Source organism: Staurois parvus, unplaced genomic scaffold (genome assembly GCF_062004578.1).
Source record: "Staurois parvus isolate SC_StPar_1 unplaced genomic scaffold, SC_StPar_1.0 ptg002741l, whole genome shotgun sequence".
NCBI classification, from domain to species: Eukaryota; Metazoa; Chordata; class Amphibia; order Anura; family Ranidae; genus Staurois; species Staurois parvus.
This window is the reverse complement of record NW_028320537.1, coordinates 106,829-124,961: the sequence shown is the minus strand read 5'-3', so window position 1 is coordinate 124,961 and position 18,133 is coordinate 106,829.

The window sequence follows — 18,133 nt, the reverse complement described above, 5'->3', positions numbered from 1 at the left end:
GGAGAGAGAGGGGGAGGGAGGGAGAGAGAGGGGGAGGGAGGGAGAGAGAGGGGAGGGAGGGAGAGAGAGGGGGAGGGAGGGAGAGAGGGGGGGAGAGGGAGAGGGAGGGAGAGGGAGGGAGAGGGAGAGGGGGGGAGAGGGAGGGAGAGGGAGAGGGGGGGAGAAGAGAGAGGGGGAGAGGGGGGGAGAAGAGAGTGGGGGAGAGGGGGGGAGAAGAGAGAGGGGGAGAGGGGGGTAGAGGAGAGAGAGGGAGGAGGGGAGGAGAGAGAGGGAGAGGGGGGAGAGAGAGGGAGAGGGGGGAGAGAGAGGGAGTGGGGGGAGAGGGAGAGGAGAGAGAGGGAGAGGGGGGAGAGGAGAGGGGGGAGAGGAGAGAGAGGGAGAGGGGAGAGAGGAGAGAGAGGGAGAGGGAGAGAGGAGAGAGAGGGAGAGGGGGGAGAGGAGAGAGAGGGGAGAGGGGGGAGAGGAGAGAGAGGGAGAGGGGGGAGAGGAGAGGAGGGAGAGGGGGGAGAGGAGAGAGAGGGAGAGGGGGGAGAGGAGAGAGAGGGAGAGGGGGGAGAGGAGAGAGAGGGAGAGGGGGGAGGAGAGAGAGGAGAGGAGAGGGGAGAGGAGAGAGAGGGAGAGGGGGAGAGGAGAGAGAGGGAGAGGGGGAGGGAGAGAGAGAGAGGAGAGGGGGAGAGGAGAGAGAGGGAGAGGGGGGAGAGGAGAGGAGAGAGAGGGAGGAGAGGAGAGAGAGGGAGAGAGGAGAGAGAGGAGAGGGGGGGAGAGAGAGGGAGAGGGGGGAGAGGGGGGAGGAGAGGGGGGAGGAGAGAGAGGAGAGGGGGTGAGGAGAGAGAGGGAGAGGGGGGAGGAGAGAGAGGGGGAGGAGAGAGAGGGAGAGGGGGGAGGAGAGAGAGGGAGAGGGGGGAGGGGAGAGAGGGAGAGGGGGAGGAGAGAGGGAGAGGGGAGGAGAGAGGGAGAGGGGGAGGAGAGAGGGAGAGGGGGAGGAGAGAGGGAGAGGGGGAGGAGAGAGGGAGAGGGGGAGGAGAGAGGGAGAGGGGGAGGAGAGAGGGAGAGGGGGAGGAGAGAGGGAGAGGGGGAGGAGGGAGAGGGGGAGGAGGGAGAGAGGGGGAGGAGAGAGAGGGGGGGAGGAGAGAGAGGGAGAGGGGGGGAGAGGAGAGAGAGGGAGAGAGGGAGAGGGGGGAGAGGAGAGAGAGGGAGAGGGGGGAGAGGAGAGAGAGGGGGAGAGGGGGGAGAGAGGGAGAGAGGAGGGGAGAGAGGGGAGAGAGGGAGAGGGGGGAGGGAGAGGGGAGAGAGGGAGAGGGGGGAGGGAGAGGGGAGAGAGGGAGAGGAGAGGAGAGAGAGGGGGAGGAGAGGAGAGGAGAGAGAGGGGGAGGAGAGGAGAGGAGAGAGAGGGGGAGGAGAGGAGAGGAGAGAGAGGGGGAGGAGAGGAGAGGAGAGAGAGGGGGAGGAGAGGAGAGGAGAGAGAGGGGAGGAGAGGAGAGAGAGGGGGAGGAAGAGGAGAGAGAGGGGGAGGGAGAGAGAGGAGAGAGGGAGAGAGGAGAGGGAGAGAGGGAGAGAGGGAGGGGGGGAGAGAAGGGAGAGAGAGGAGAAAAGACAGCGTGTGTGCATGAGCACTGGAAGTGTGGGTTAACGGTCAGGAGATCAAGGCACGAGGCCTGAGCTACAGGGCCGATAAAGAATCCTAAAGCTGAATCCTATGTTCTGTTTGTATTAATGAGAACCGCCTACTTGCCCTCCTGAAGATTTACCCCCCTTCCTGACCAGGCCTCTTTTTGCTACTCGGTGCTGCATTAATTCAACTGATAATTGCGCGGTCATGCAATGCTGCACCCAAACGAAATTTACGTCCTTTTTATCCACACAAATAGAGCTTTCTTTCGGTGGTATTTGATCACCTGTGCGCTTTTTATTTTTCACGCTATAAACAAAAAAAAGACCAAAAATTTTCAAGAAAACCGATATTTTTTACTTTCAGCTATTAAAAATAATATATAGTAAACTCAAAGTTAGTTATAAATTTAGGCCAAAATGTATTCTGCTACATGTTTTGGTAAAAAATCCCAATAAGTGTATATTGATTGCTTTGTGTGAAAGTTATAGCGTCTAAAACTATGGTATAGATACTGCAATTTACGCCATTTTTTTTGCTATACAGCGCTGCACTGGTTTAACTGACAATTGCGCAGTCATGCAATACAGTACATAAATGAAATTTATGTCCTTTTTTTCACACAAATAGAGCTTTCTTTTGGTGGTATTTGATAACCTTTGCACTTTTTATTTTTAGCGTTATAACCAGAAAATTTTTGAAAAAATGTTTTTTTTAAAAAAAAAACAATATTTTCTCATTTCGGTCACAAAAAATATCCAAAAAAACTAAAATTTCGTCATAACTTTAGGCCAAAATGTATTCTGCTACATGTTTTTGGTTAAAAAAATCCCAGTAAGTGTATATTGATTGCTTTGTGTGAAAATTATAGCGTCTACAAACTATGGTATAGATAATGGAATTTACACAGCTTTTAGTTTCTGACTGCTTATCACATTTCTTGAGGTGCTAAAATACCAGGATAGTACAAACATCCTCAAATGACCCCTTTTCAGAAAGTAGACACCCTAAGCTAAATGCTGAGTCCATGGAAGATTTATTTTCCACAAGTTTCTGGAAAATGACAAAAACAAATTTTTGTTTTTGTTTTTTTACACGAAGTTGTCATTTAAATGATTTATTTCTCGCACAAGCCATGGGTATATGTGGAATTACACCCCAAAATACATTCTGCTACTTCTACAGAGTATGGGGATACCACGTGTGTGAGACTTTTTGGGAGCCTAGCCTCATACAGGAGCCTGAAATCAATGACCACTTTGAAAGCCTGAATGTGCATAACTTCCTCATTACACTTCCTCACTGCCTATCACAGTTTTGAAGGCCCTGACATGCCAGGATAGCACCAACCCCCCCCCCCCCCCCAAATGGCCCCTTTCTGGAAAGTAGACACCCCAAGGAATTTAAAAAGAGGCATGGTGAGTATTTTGCAGATCTCATTTTTTCTCACAAGGTTTTAAAATAGAAAAAAAAAAAAAAGAAAAAATATGTTTTTGTTTTTTTCTTCATTTTCCAAAAACTTGTGGCAACAAATGAGATCTGCAAAATACTTACCGTGCTTTTTAATCAAATTCCTTGGGGTGTCTACTTTCCAAAAAGGGGTCATTTGGGGGGTTAGGTGCTATCCTGGCATTTCAGGGCCTCCGAAACTGTGACAGATAGTCTGGAAGTATAATGAGGAAATAAAGCCCTTTAAAAGCCTGAAGGTGCTTATTGGATTTTGGGGTCCTGTACTTGGCTAGACTGCCAAAACGTCTCTTATATGTGGTACCCCCATACTTGGGAGAAGTAGCAGAATGTATTTTGGGGACTAATTGAACATATACCCATGGCATGTGTGAGCAGTAAAGCATTTAAGTGACAATTTTGTGTTAAAAAAAAAACAAAAAAAAAAAACACTTTTGTCCTTTTTTCAAAAACTTGCGGTAAAAAAATAAATTCTTCTATTGATTCAACATGCCTCATAGCAAATAGTTTGGGGTGTCTACTTTCCAAAAAGGGGTTGTTTTGGGGGGTGGGGGTATCTATGCCCAGCATTAAAAAAAAAAGTCATCCGATTTCGTCCCGTCTACGGCCGGCATTTAATTACTTGTGTCCCTTGCAGAGAGCTCTGCTATTATATTTGACATGAAAAAGTATTGCGGTTGCAACAATGTATCCTTTTCGGATACAGATGTTTTTATTCGGATACAAATAGATACATTGTTGCAACCGCAATACGTTTTCATGTCAAATATAATAGCGGACTGGAATTCTTATTCTTTTTCTTCTTCTTGCAGGTCACAGCTCATGCGCAGATTTTATTATCGGTAAAACAATCGGCCGATTTGCCCATCATTACCAGGAAAATCAGCCGATCGGCAAAATCGGCGGATTTTTTTCCCAACTTCACCGATATAAAAAAAAAAAAAAAAAGTGCCAAAACCCTGAAAAACGGCCAACCAATTAACCCACTAACTGTGCGAGAATCGGGCAAATTTTTTTTCCGCCAAAAAAAATCGGCTGATTTTCGATCCTTTTTCCATATGGGGTACCACTTATACGTGGACAATTTTTAATCGAGCGTGCCACTATTTAAACATTTGTACAATCTTGTAACTGGCGCATGTGGCGAAGTGTGACCTAATGTGTGCCCACCATGTGGATGCAGGGCGGTATATTCTAATGGCTGGCATACCACACACTTTTTCTGGCAGAGATTTCTTCTTTTTTTCATTCAGCCCACAGACTGCATACAAAAAAAAAAAAAAGAACATAGCATATATAACCAACATCGGCGATGTAGTGGTACATCACTGGACTTTGAATGGTTATACCAGGATGATGCCTACAGCTGCAGGCATCATCCTGGTATCGTTTTTTTTAGCCGGCGATCAGCTTTCATGTAAAAGCAATCATAGTGTCTAATTAGCTGCAGGATTGCTTTTTCAAGCAGCAGGAGATGAAGGCCGTGGAAGGCAGCGGGGAGTGGTATCATCTCCCGCTGCTTGTAAAAGCAATCCTGCGGCTAATTAGCCACTAGGATTGCTTTTATATGAAAGTCGATTGCCGGCTGAAAAAAAAACGATACCAGGATGATACCTTCAGCTATAGGCATCATCCCGGTATAACCAAAGTCCAGTGATGTACCAGTACCAGTGGGTTAATTGGTTGGCCGTTTTTTGGGGTTTTGGCACATTTTTTTTTTTTTTTAAATCGGTGAAGTTGGGGGAAAAAAAAATAAATAAAAAAAATCGTCCGATTTTGCCAATTGTCCCGGCAATGATGGGCAAATTGGCCAATTGTTTTAGAAGAAGAAAAAGAAGAATTCCAGTCCACTATTATATTTGACATGAAAAGTATTGCGGTTGCAACAATGTATCTATTTGTATCCGAATAAAAACATCTATATCCGAAATGGATACATTGTTACAACCGCAATACTTTTTCATGTCAAATATAATAGCGGAGCTCTCTGTAAGTTACACAAATAATTAAATGCCGGCCGTAGACTGGACGAAAATTGGACGATTTTTTTAACCGTTGGTGGTAACTGTCACGATCGCAAGATCGCTGCCACCAACATGCGACGATCGCAACCTCCAATATGTGACGAACGCGGCATCAGACCCCAGCCCTTCTCACCAAACTCGTGATCAAAGGACTAGCCAATCTAAAACCGCGATGTCACGTGCGTAACAATGCCACACCCAGCTGCACCCTGCACAACGATTTTCCAGCTAATGGACCACAGATCGATGTACCGGCAGCCTGAGCAATTGTTACTGGGTCACGTTAATTACGCAATTAACCCTTCACACTGCCACCACCTCCTTTTTGTCAGAGAAAGAGGAAACTCAGCGATCTCAGCTAAAACACTATAACAATAATCGTCTGCATAACACGGTCATAAAACAGGCCAGTTATACAGAGGGTTAAACAAACAGTAGCATTCTCTTTAGAGGCAGGGATTCGTAAATTATTATACAGTATTTATATAGCGCTAAAAGGTTTGCTCAGCGCTGTACATTTTAGTGGGGGACAGAACATGAGACAATACAGTAGCAAAACAAAACACGAGGGGTTCAAGGGCCCTGCTTTTTCGAGCTTACAATCTAAGAAATTGCAATACAGAGCTATAGAAACAGTTCAACACTTTCAGAAAGAAAGATTTATTACTAAAAGGTCACACGGGTGCAATAGAAAATATTTAGAGAAAAAAGATGTAACTAAGATATATATAGATATATATATACACATACAGAGAATAACAGCACAACAAAGAGATAACAGAGAGAGGTTAAAGGGTTAAGGTACTTGCCATTAAGCCTTGGATGTAAGCAGATCAAGTTTCTGAGCAGAAGGGGCACGGGTCTCCCCCAGGTGGTACTGATGTTAAAAATGGGAGACGGCTTCATCTACTCTTAGGCCTGACAGCCTATTTTGTAGTCCCCAGCAGGGGGTGTCACTGATGTCAGGGACCAATATCCCATGTAGGCGTGGAGGTCTGGGTGTCGACCTAAACTAGAGCCAAGATCTCCCCTAACTCATATTTTGGCCTATAACTTTCGATCTGCACAAGTGACATTCCACCCGCGGGTAGATTATTATGGAGACAAGTCTGAGGATTGATTAGATATGAATTATGAAAATGTACACTGAACTGTTCACGAGATCTATTTTCCTGCTTTACGGTGTGTCCGAGACAAGGCAAGTGACCCATCAAACTGTTCGCCTGCTCATCGTCCATCTGACGATATGTCTGGTTTTTATGTAAGTCTCATATTCCAAGATATGAGACATAGGCAAAAAATGGATTTTGAGAAGTGTTATCTGATTCTGTCACCTATGCTGAGTTAGGTTTATTAGGTCGGGATCTCTTTCAACTCTTGGGAAAGTTTGCCTTATCTCTTCCGAGGTGTGAAATGGCACAGGCTCAAGGACAGCTAGGCCCCCCGCTCCCTGGGGGGAGCTTTATAGCTTCTATGACCCTCCCGTGACATTTTTTAACACACACATACACTGTCACTGTGCCTCACGATTGCGACAGTAACGTTGGCCTATTGAACGACCGTTTTTTGTTTTTTTTTTAAATGGCCGGTTTTCGACCAGTCTATGGCCTGCATAACGCTGCATTTATGGGGATGCTATACCAATGTGAACGCTGGTATAGTGCTGATCTGATCAAAGATATTGATCCATTCAGACACTATACTAGCAATGGAGGTTTATTGTGCATGAGCGTGTTCCTGGCAATCAAGGGGTTAAATGTGATGACTGGTGTACTGACGGGCAATCTGACGCTATCTGGAGGGGCGTGAAAACCACAGGAGCGTGAATCACATATACATATATATGTATATGATTTTGTGCACCCATGTCTCCCTGTAGCAGTATTTCTGCTATAGGGCGGTCAGGAAGCGGTTTGTGTTACGTCGCTGCGTTACTTTAACTGACAATTGCGCGGTCACGCAACACTGCACCCAAATTAAATTTATGTCCTTTTTTCCACAAATTAAGCTCTCTTTCGGTGGTATTTGATTGCCTGTGCGTTTATTTTTTGCGCTACAAAAAAAAAGGCTAACAATTTTGAGAAAAAAAAATGATTTTTTGGACTTTTTGCTATAAAACAGGTCCAGTAAAAAAAAAAATGTAAAAATCAAAATTTGTAAAGTTCAGCCAAAATTTATTCTGCGACATGTCTTTGCTAAAAAAAAAAAATCCCAATACGTGTAAATTAATTGGTTTACGTGAAAGTTATAGCGTTTACAAATGGCGGTATAGATACTGGATTTTTGAAATTTTTTTTATACTAATAATGGCGGTGATCAGCGACTGATGGCGGGGCTGCCGGTGGCCATTCTGACACTGGGGGGGGGGGGGGGGGGGGGACTGTCTTGGGGTCACCGACATCCCCAGTGACACCAATACAGTGATCAGTGCAAAAAAAAAAACAAAAAAAAAAAAAACACTGACACTCTACTAATGGCACTGGGGAGGAAGGACTTAACTTTTTTTTAGGTAATGAAAGGGTTAACTGTGAGGGGAGTGTTTTATTAGGGGGCGGGGGTGTGTACTTCACAGGAAGCTGATCTGGAGAGATAAACTCTCTCAGGATCAGCCTGTGCTTGGAAGTGACAGAGAGCAGACTTGCAGTGTAAACACTGCAGCTGTGCTCCCTGTCAGTGATTGCCGGTAATCGCCGGGGTGATTGACACCCCCTGCCACGATCGGCAAGATGGTTAGGGCGGGCACGCGCCCCCTACCTGTTTTGCAGAGCGCTGTTTAAAAAGCGGTGCCGCCCTGCCTCAGTGAAAACACTGTTGCTGGTCGGCAACCAGTTAATAATATGGTTGGGGTGTTGAATTTTATCAGGTTTTATATCCTTTTGCTGTAGCCGATTTTTATTTTTTAGAGGTTGCATGTCCAGGAGCGCTGTGGGTGGTGGTGGAGTGCCCGGGGAGTAGCACCCCTATGGCGCCAAAGCCAAACCATTCTTTGGGTAGTCTTGGGTAGTAGGGCACCACCTCCCCTTTTTGAGAAACTTTGGCGGTGTTGTGTGCATGCGTTTTCTTTTTTGTTTTTTTCTGGTGCCCAAATGTTACTGTGGTGATTTTCCCATTCCCCATTACTGGCCTGTGCTGCCTGTGGCAGTGTTTGCGCCTGTGCGGTAAATCACGTATGCGGCACCGCCCGCCATTACGTTTGTGGGGTTGGTGCCATTTTGAAATGTGCAAAACGCATATGTGATTGCACTTCACATCGCAATAGCCATCCTGGAATCAGTGGAACACGCCGCAGCATCCTTGTGGAGGGATTCCACCTGTGACTAATTTCAGGGGCTATTTAGGGGTGCGCAATGTGCTCAGCCATGCTGTATTGCTTTTGATGATACCACTGATGGACCTAACCATGCTGAGCTGCTTTAGGTCGCGATTTTAACTACAGGCTTATAGCATGTGGAGTACATTTAGGTTTTTTGGATAGTTTTTTTTTTAAGAAGGTATGTTGTCAGTATATCAGGATGATGGTTGATAATAGATAGTTTGGAGCGATTCTAGTATAGTAATGGGACTTTATTTTTGGTGTTGCTACTCTAGGGTATCCCAGTTTTATTCAAGAATTTGTCCTGGAGGTTAAGATATGAACCATACATTAATTTTTTAATAGAAGATATGGAGCTGTATTTTTGTATCATTGAAGGTGGGTTATTGGTATTAAACAGTTGTGCTCAAAAGTTTGCATACCCTGGCAGAAATTGTGAAATTTTGGCATCGATATTGAAAATATGACTGATCATGCCACAAAATGCTCTTTTATTGAAGGATGATGATCCATGAAGCCATTTATTATCAACAGAAAAGAACTTTAAAAAGTCCTACGTAACAAGGTAATGGAACTTTATAAAGATGGAAAAGGACATAAAAAGATGTCCAAAGCCTTGAACATGCCAATCAGTACTGTTAAATCACCTATTAAGAAGTGGAAAGTTCGGGGATCTCTTGATACCAAGCCAAGGTCAGGTAGACCAAGAAAGATTGCAGCCTAGATTGTAAGCTCGAAAGAGCAGGGCCCTCGAACCCCTTGTCTATTGTATTGTTACTGTATTGTCTCATGTTCTGTCCCCCCACTTTAATGTACAGCGCTGAGCAAACCTTTTGGCGCTATATAAACACTGTATAATAATAATAATAATAACTGCCAGAAGAATTGCTCGAGATACAAAGGGAAACCCATTAGGTAACCACAAGAAAAATACAGGCTGCTCTGGAAAAAGACAGCGTGGTTGTTTTGAAGGAGCACAATATGATGACACGAACAAAAATGAGCTGCATGGTTGAGGTGCCAGAAAGAAGCCTTTACTGCATCAATGACACAAAAAGGCCTGGTTAGGCATGTCAAGGTGTTGTCAGGCATATTGTAACTGGGCTTTTTTTGTGGCATTGGTGCAGTAAAAGCTTTTTTCTGGCCCCTAGACCAAACAGCTAATTTTTGTTCAAGTATCACTGTATTGTACTCCTTAGAAACAACCACACCGTCTTTTTCCAGAGCAGCCTGTATTTCTTTTGATGTTGCCTGTGGGTTTTTCTTTGAATCCCAGACAATTCTTCTGTCAGTTATGGCTTCAAACTCTCTTGGTCTACCTGCCCTTGGCTTGGCATCAAGGGGTCCCCAAACTTTCCACTTCTTCATAGGTGATTTAACAGTACTGATTGCCATATTCAAGGCTTTGGATATCTTTTTATGTCCTTTTCCATCTCTATTAAGTTCCATTACCTTGTTACGCAGGACTTCTGACAGTTCTTTTCTGATCCCCATGGCTCAGTATCTAGCCTAGTCAGTGCTTCCACGTAAGAGCTAATAAACGCATTAACTATTTATACACGGACACTAATTGCAATTTAAAAAGCCACAGATGAGGGATATTAACCCATAATTGGCATTTTAATCCATGTGTGTCACCTTGTGTGTCTAAACCAAGGCGAAACATTCCAGGGTATGTCAACTTTTCATCATGGCCATTTGGGTGATTTCGGTTACTATTAGGATTTAAAAAGGAACCAAACAACTATTTGATAATGCATGGCTTCATGTGATCATCATCCTTCAATAAAAAGGGCATTTTTTGGCATGATCAGTAATATTTTCAATATCAATGCCAAAATTTCACAATTTATGCCAGGGTATATATTGTATTTTTTAACAATTAAAATTATTTACTTGAGCCAAGGATCTCCCCGTTTGCAATATTTGTTAATAGGCGTATGTTCTGCAGCAATATGCATATATACCTAGATGCAAATGTTGGTCCATCAACTGAGTTTTCAATATACAATCAATCTAATTTGAAGGAACATTAACATTCCTATAGTGGAGTCTCTTATGCTGGCTATCACGCAGAGGTAAAATGCTTACTTAGATATCTTTGTTGTCAACATCCCCTCCTGTGTGGTAGGTAGTAATGTGGCCACGTACATAAAATTAAAGCGGAGTTCCAGACGTTTTTGTGTTTATTAAAAGTCAGCAGCTACAAAAACTGTAGCTGCTGACTTTTAATAAACACACACCTGTCCCAGAGTCCAGCGATGTTCTCACCCGCGCGGTCTCAACTGTGGGCACCAGGCTGTGACAGCTTGTGGCTTCACAGCCTGGTTCCCACTGCACATGTGCGAGTCGCGCTGCGCCTCCTAATTTGTACAGCAGTCTTCTGGGACCTGTGAAAGTTCCCAGGAAACTACGGGAGGGAGGAAGGGGGCCGAACTTCCAAACTGGGAGGAGGAGGCAAATAAGCAGGGCTTCCACTTTTGAGTGGAACTCCACTTTAAGGAAATCCTTTTGGCGACTGCTGGGTATTTTGTTTTTATTATTAATATTAATAATATATAGTTGGAATTTTCTTATAGGGGTAAACTTTATGGCTCTAGCATGGCACAATTTTATCCCGTGCCCTTGGGGGGAGGGGGTCTTGGTCTCTTGGGCTTTTCTCCCCTGTCCATGGTGCATTTCCAATATGCTATCCTATTATGTTTATACCGGAATGAAAAGTGGTAATTAATTAATGATGTGTTTTGTTTAGATCATTATTTAGGAATACTGTATATATTGTGATGGCTCCTGAGGAAGTGGATCAAGTCCATGATACGCATCAAGGCTAAAGAACTGGATCACCTGTGAAGCAATATGTTATTCTATTATGTTGTAACCTTTTAACTTTTATATAATATGGGGTTTTTGGACATTAATATAAGTTTTATAATGTGTGGTGATAACTGATATGAAACTGTGATTTTATACAGATGTTTTTCTGTTTTTTTTTTTTAGGGGTTCTTTCCTTTTCCCCCCTTTTTTCATTTGTAGATTTAGGAGTATAAAGAACTAGGGATGTGGCACGATTACATTTTATCAATATATGAACAAAACAGCTCTGATTAGCAGTTAACAAGCCACTGATCAGAGCTATTAACTTAAAATGTGACCCCTTCCAACTCGTTACCACTGCTGTGTCTCTCTCCTACTGCCTTCTCCCCTCTTCTCCTACCTAGCTCCTGAACTGCAAACCACCACCCCCCCCCCCCCCCCCTTCCTTACTGGCCCTTTCGTCCCTTATCGGTGTCCCCCAGCACTGATCCTTTCCCCCCTCAAGCCCCCTCCCCCAGCACCGATCCTCTGTGGCTCCCTCCTCTGCCTCTCCCGCCAGCAATTGCATGGGAAACACAGCCTAAAGGGTTAAATAATCCCCGCTGCTGTTTACCTTTTATAACATGTTAAACCCGTTACAGATGCAGAGGATCCCATTGCGACAGCTGTCACAATTTAAAAAAAGAAAAAGCACAGCTGTGCGCGGCTCCGCCCAATGGGCTGCGTCATTTATTCACAGAGTACTGTAAATGGGAGAACAATTAGTAGTGTTCAATGAACTACCAGGGTGCTGGTGAGCAAAATATATAATAAATGCACATTTTTATTTACATGCAAAAAGATGTGCATTTATTTTTTAAACCGGTGTATCTTTGAAACATGCTAGGAGACCTTTAAGGGAACCCATACTGGTAAACTTCGCTAGGGCCAATGCATGCTGGTCTAGGCACGTGTGCACCCTGTCAATAGGAGCTATATTATAGAAAGATATTAATGGCCCCTGCGTTTTGAGTTAACATGGCTGGAATGTTCCCCATAAATTCAGACATATTAGCTGAGAATTCCTCCCTAGATATGGCAGCAGTGACTAAATGGTTAGCACTTCGCTTGGTAGTATTAGGGTCGCTGGTTTGAATCCCAACCACGGCACCACCTGCCTGGAGCTTTCTCTGGGTACTCCAGTTTTCTCTCACACTCCAAAGACATGCTGTTAGGTTAATTAAATCCTGTCTAAATTGACCCTACTATGTGTATGTATGAATGTAAGCTAGGGACCTTAGATTGTACGCCCATTGAGGGTTAGGGACTGATGTGAATGTACAATATATATGTAAAATACTGCGTAAATGGTACGCAGCGCTTTACATATATTAAATATATATGTAAATTGACAGTGCTATATAAGTACCTGTAATATAATAAAATAAAAAGAAGGGGGGAGTTACACCTAAAAGGTGTTAAGAGAACACGGTGGAGTACAGCAATAGGAGACAGTGATCTGGGCTGTGTCAGGTCCTTAAGAAAGAAAACTGCAACTCACACTAGAATAGGATCAAAAACTGGCAAGGCCTGTGGAACCTATGGTTCCCACAAGGAGTACTCACCAACACCAGTGGAGCAGGAAGGCCTAATGCTGCCTGTGACCCTTAATGCTGGAGGCAGCAGGGAGCCAAATACATTAGTGGAGGGAATACTTCAGTTCTCCTAAGGACAGGTCCTTACCCTCAACATGGGCATTACTAAAAACAAAATGAATTGCGGTTGTATTGGTCCTCAGACCCGATTCATCATATGACCGTGTTCTCTGCTGCCAAGACCAGGCATAGATATGAGAGTATAATGTCTTTTATGCATTTTAACGACAATACACTCTGTCGTCCTCGAGGTGACCCTGAATTTGACCGGCTCCTCAAAATTCAGCCCCTCGTAAATCACCTTAACCAAACATTTGCAGGTATCACCGTGAACGTCAGATCAAGGGCAGTAATTCTAACACTAGACCTCCTCTGTAAATCTAAAATGGTAGCTTGTAAAGGCTTTCAAAACGTTGCCTATGGATATTAAAAACGTATGCAGTTTGTCGCCATTGCATGTCATGTTTGGTATCTATTTACTCGGCAGACCATCTTTTATACTTTTCCAAATAATTGCCCAATATATTGTGTTTTTGTGCATTAGAAGTTAAACTATTTTTTTTAAATCACGTTTTAAAAAAAAAAAAAAAGAAAAAAAAAAAAATTGATGCTCAAGTACTATGTGACATAAAAAAAATCACAGCACCCACCATTTTATTCACTAGGGTGTTGGCTTTAAAAAATGTATGTTTGGTGGTTTAAATTAATTTCCTAGCAAAAAAATAGATTTTTTTTCACGTGAACAAAAAGTGTCAGAAAAGGCTTGATCTTCAGGTGGTTAGAAGAATGAGTAATGTGTGGCATAAACTTCTAATGCCCCCCCCAAAAAAAGACACCCCAAACCATTTGCTGAGAGGCATGTTGAATCAATAGAAGAATTTATTTTTTACCACAAGTTTTTGGAAAATGACAAAATTGTCACTTAAATGATTTATTGCTCACACATGCCATAGGTATATGTGGAATGACTCCCCAAAATACATTCTGCTACTTCTCCCGAGTATGGGGGTACCACATGAGACGATTTGGCAGTCTAGCCAAGTACAGGACCCCAAAATCCATAAAGCAACTTCAAGCTTTTAAAAGGGCTTTATTTCCTCATTACACTTCCTCACTATCTATCAGTTTCGGAGGCCCTGAAATGCCAGGATAGCACCAAACCCCCCCCCCCCAAATGACCCCTTTTTGGAAAGTGGACACCCCAAGGAATTTGATAAGCATGGCAAGTATTTTGCAGATCTCGTTTGTTGCCACAAGTTTTTGGAAAATGAAGAAAAAAAAACATTTTTTTCTTTTTATATATTTCAGAACCTTGTGAGAAATAATTAGATCTGCAAAATACTCACCATGTGTCTTTTTAAATTCTTTGGGGCGTCTACTTTCCAAAAAAAGGGTCATTTGGGGGGGGGGGGTGCTAAACTGTGATAGGTAGTGAGGAAGTGAAATGACGACGTTATGCACCTTCAGGCTTTCAAAGTGGTCATTGGATTTCAGGCTCCTGAAGTCTCACACATCCCCGTACTCGGTAGAAGTAGCAGAATGTATTTTGGGGTGTAATTTCACATATACCCAAGGCTTGTGCAAGAAATATATCATTTAAAATGTCAACTTTGTGTAAAAAAAAAAAAATATATGTTTTGGTCATTTTCCAGAAACTTGTGGGAAAAAAAAATATCTTCAGTGGACTCAATATGCCTCTCAGCAGATACAGTGAAGGAAATATGTATTTGATCCCCTGCTGATTTTGAATGTTTGCCCACTCACAAAGAAATGATCAGTCTAAAAATCGATTGGTAACACTGGAGAGACAGAACAGCAACAACAAATTCAAACAAAATGCATGTCTAACAAATTATGCACTGATTTGCATGTTCATGAGGGAAATAAGTAATTGATCCCCTTCACAAAACATGACTTAATACTTGGTGGCAAATCCCTTGTTGGCAATCACAGAGGTCAGATGTTTCCTGTAGTTGGACACCAGGTTTGCACACATCTCAGGAGGGATTTTGGCCCACTCCTCTTGGTAGATCATCTCCAAGTCATTAAGGTTTGGTGGCTGAGGTTTGGCAACTCGAACCTTCAGCTCCCTCCACAGATTTTCAATCAGATTAAGGTCTGGAGACTGGCTAGGCCACTCCAGGACCTTAATGTGCTTCTTCTTGAGCCACTGCTTTGTTGCCTTGGCCCTGTGTTTTGGGTCATTGTCATACTGGAACACCCATCCACGCCCCATTTTTCAATACCCTGGCTGAGGGAAGAAGGTTCTCACCCAAGATTTGACGGTACAGTGCCCCATCCATCGTCCCTTTGATGTAGTGCAGGTGTCCTGTCCCCTTAGCAGAAAAGCACCCCCAAAGCATAATGCTTCAACCACCATGTCTGACAGTTGGGATAGTGTTCTTGGGGTCATAGGCAGCATTCCTCCTCCTCCAAACACAGCGAGTTGAGTTGATGTCAAAGAGCTCGATTTTGGTCTCATCTGACCACAACACTTTCAACCAGTCCTCATCTGCATCATTCAGATGTTCAGTGGCAAACTTCAGACGGGCCTGGGCATGTGCTTTCTTGAGCAGAGGGACCTTGCGGGCACTGCAGGATTTCAATCCTTGTAGGCATAGTGTGTTACCAATTGTTTTCTTGGTGACTGTGGTCCCAGTTGCCTGGAGATCATTGACAAGATCCTCATGTGTAGTTCTGGGATGATTCCTCACTGTTCTCATGATCAATGACACTCCACGAGGTGAGATCTTGCATAGTGCACCAGTCCTAGGGAGACTGACAGCTGTTTTGTGTTTCTTCCATTTGCGAATGATTGCACCAACTGTTGTCACCATCTCACTAAGCTGTGGGTGATAATTTGGTAGCCCAGTCCAGCCTTGTGTAGGTCTACAATCTTGTCCCTGACATCCTTGGACAGCTCTTTGGTCTTTGCCATGGTTTGGAATCTGATTGTTTGATTGCTCCTGTGGACAGGTGTCTTTTATACAGGGAAATAAATATTAGCAGCACTCCCTTTAAGAGACTGCTTCTAATCTCAGCTTGTTACCTGTATGAAAAAGACATATGGTGGCCAGAAATCCTGCTGAATGATAGGGGATCAAATACTTATTTCCCTCATGAACATGCAAAACAGTGCATAATTTGTTAGACATGCGTTTCTTTAGAATTTTTTTGTTGCTATCCTGTCTCAGTTTAACAATACACCTACCATTCGATTTTTAGACTGATCATTTCTTTGTGAGTGGGCAAACATTCAAAATCAGCTGGGGATCAAATACTTATTTCATACACTGTAGCTTAGGGTGTCTACTTTCCGAAAAGGGGTCATTTGGGGGTGTTTGTACTATCCTGGTATTTTAGCACATCAACAAATGTGATGGGCACTCAGAAAGTAAAAGCTGTGTAAATTCCATTATCTATACCAGGAGTGGGCAACTGTAGCCCTCCAGCTGTTGGTGAACTACAAGTCCCATCATGCCTCTGCCTTTGGCAGTCACGCTTGTAACTCTGTTTTGCAATGCCTCATGGGACTTGTAGTTCTACAACAGCTGGAGGGCCACAGTTGCCCACCCCTGATCTATACCATATTTTGAAGAGGCTATAACTTTCACACAAAGCAATCAATATACATTTATTGGGATTTTTTAACCAAAAACATGTAGCCGAATACATTTTGGACTAAATTTATGATGACATTTTAGTATTTTTGGATATTTATGACAGAAATGAGAAAATATAGTTTTTTTCAAAAACTTTGTTTATAGCGCCAAAAATAAAAAGTGCACAGGTGATCAAATATGACCAAAAGAAAGCTAGAGCTTTGTATGAAAAAAAAAAAAAAAAAAAGGACATAAATTAAATTCATGTACCATATAGCATTACCACGCAATTGTCAGTTAAACTAGCATAATAAGCACAAGGTGGGTAAGTGAGCGCTAGAAGTCGCTACAGCCGCTGAAACACCAAAAAGGTACCAAACAACCTCCAAATAAATATTGTAAACAATGGGTGCAGCGCTTGAAATAAAAAGTTGTCACAAATAATGCATCCAATATAAACATGTGCAAAAAACATATATATGCAATAAATAAAGTGCTGATGAATAAATAAATATGGTGACTGATACATGTCACTCTATGTGACCCAACATGGTACATAAAATAAAGTGCAAGAATATTTAGTTCACATATACGATAATATCCGTGTCACTACGTTGTGACTATACATGCATATAAAGTGATATATGAAAGCATAAAGTCCTCAATCTCCCAATAGGTAAGTGCATGGAAGATCACAAGGATTCCCAAAAAACTGGTGGGCTAATCCAGTAGGTGATAGTGTATCCAAAATTGATAAAAAAGACTGCGCACTCACCAGATGCGCAATCAGCATGCGCATTTCAGAAATAACACTCTTAATAATAACTGGAAATCCCTCTGGAGTGTGGTCTGGTCTGCTGTCACTCTCTCCTTACTCAGCTGTCAGCAATGGCTCTAACCTCCTTTCAAGTGGCTCTAGGGTGGTGGAAAGCTCACAAGGAGCCCTTTAATCCAATCTTGTCAGCCTTGAAAGATCACAAGATAATCATCTTCACCACGTATCAAGTTCACAAGAACTTCTTTCATAAGACTACCTCACTCCACCTCGGATCACACCATTCCAGTTAAACTAGCGCTGTATAGCAAAACAAATGGCTTAAATTGTAGTATCTATACCATAGTTTGTAGACGCTAAAACTTTCACACAAAGCAATCAATATACACTTCTTTGGATTTTTTACCAAAAACATGTAGCAGAATACATTTTGGCCTGAATTTATAACTAACTTTGAGTTTACTACATATTTTTTTATAGCCGAAAGTAAAAAATATTGTTTTTCTTCAAAATTTTTAGTCTTTTTTTTGTTTATAGCGCAAAAAATAAAAGCGCACATGTGATCAAATACCACCGAAAGAAAGCTCTATTTGTGTGAAAAAAAGGACGTAAATTTCGTTTGGGTACAGCATTGCATGATCACGCAATTATCAGTTGAATTAGTGCAGCGCTGAGTAGCAAAAAGAGGCTAAGGGGGGCTTAATGGTTAATGGAGGGCAAGTGGTTAATATACGATTAACAAAATGACTGAAGATGAGAGCATCACTGTGCTGCTTTTCCTTTCAATAGCCAGTTACAGGATGGAACACAATAAACCACAGCTTGGGTGCTTTGGGGAGGGGGGGGGGGGGGGTTTTGACAACTCTGGATTGCAGCAAATCTTTTTATGGGGCTA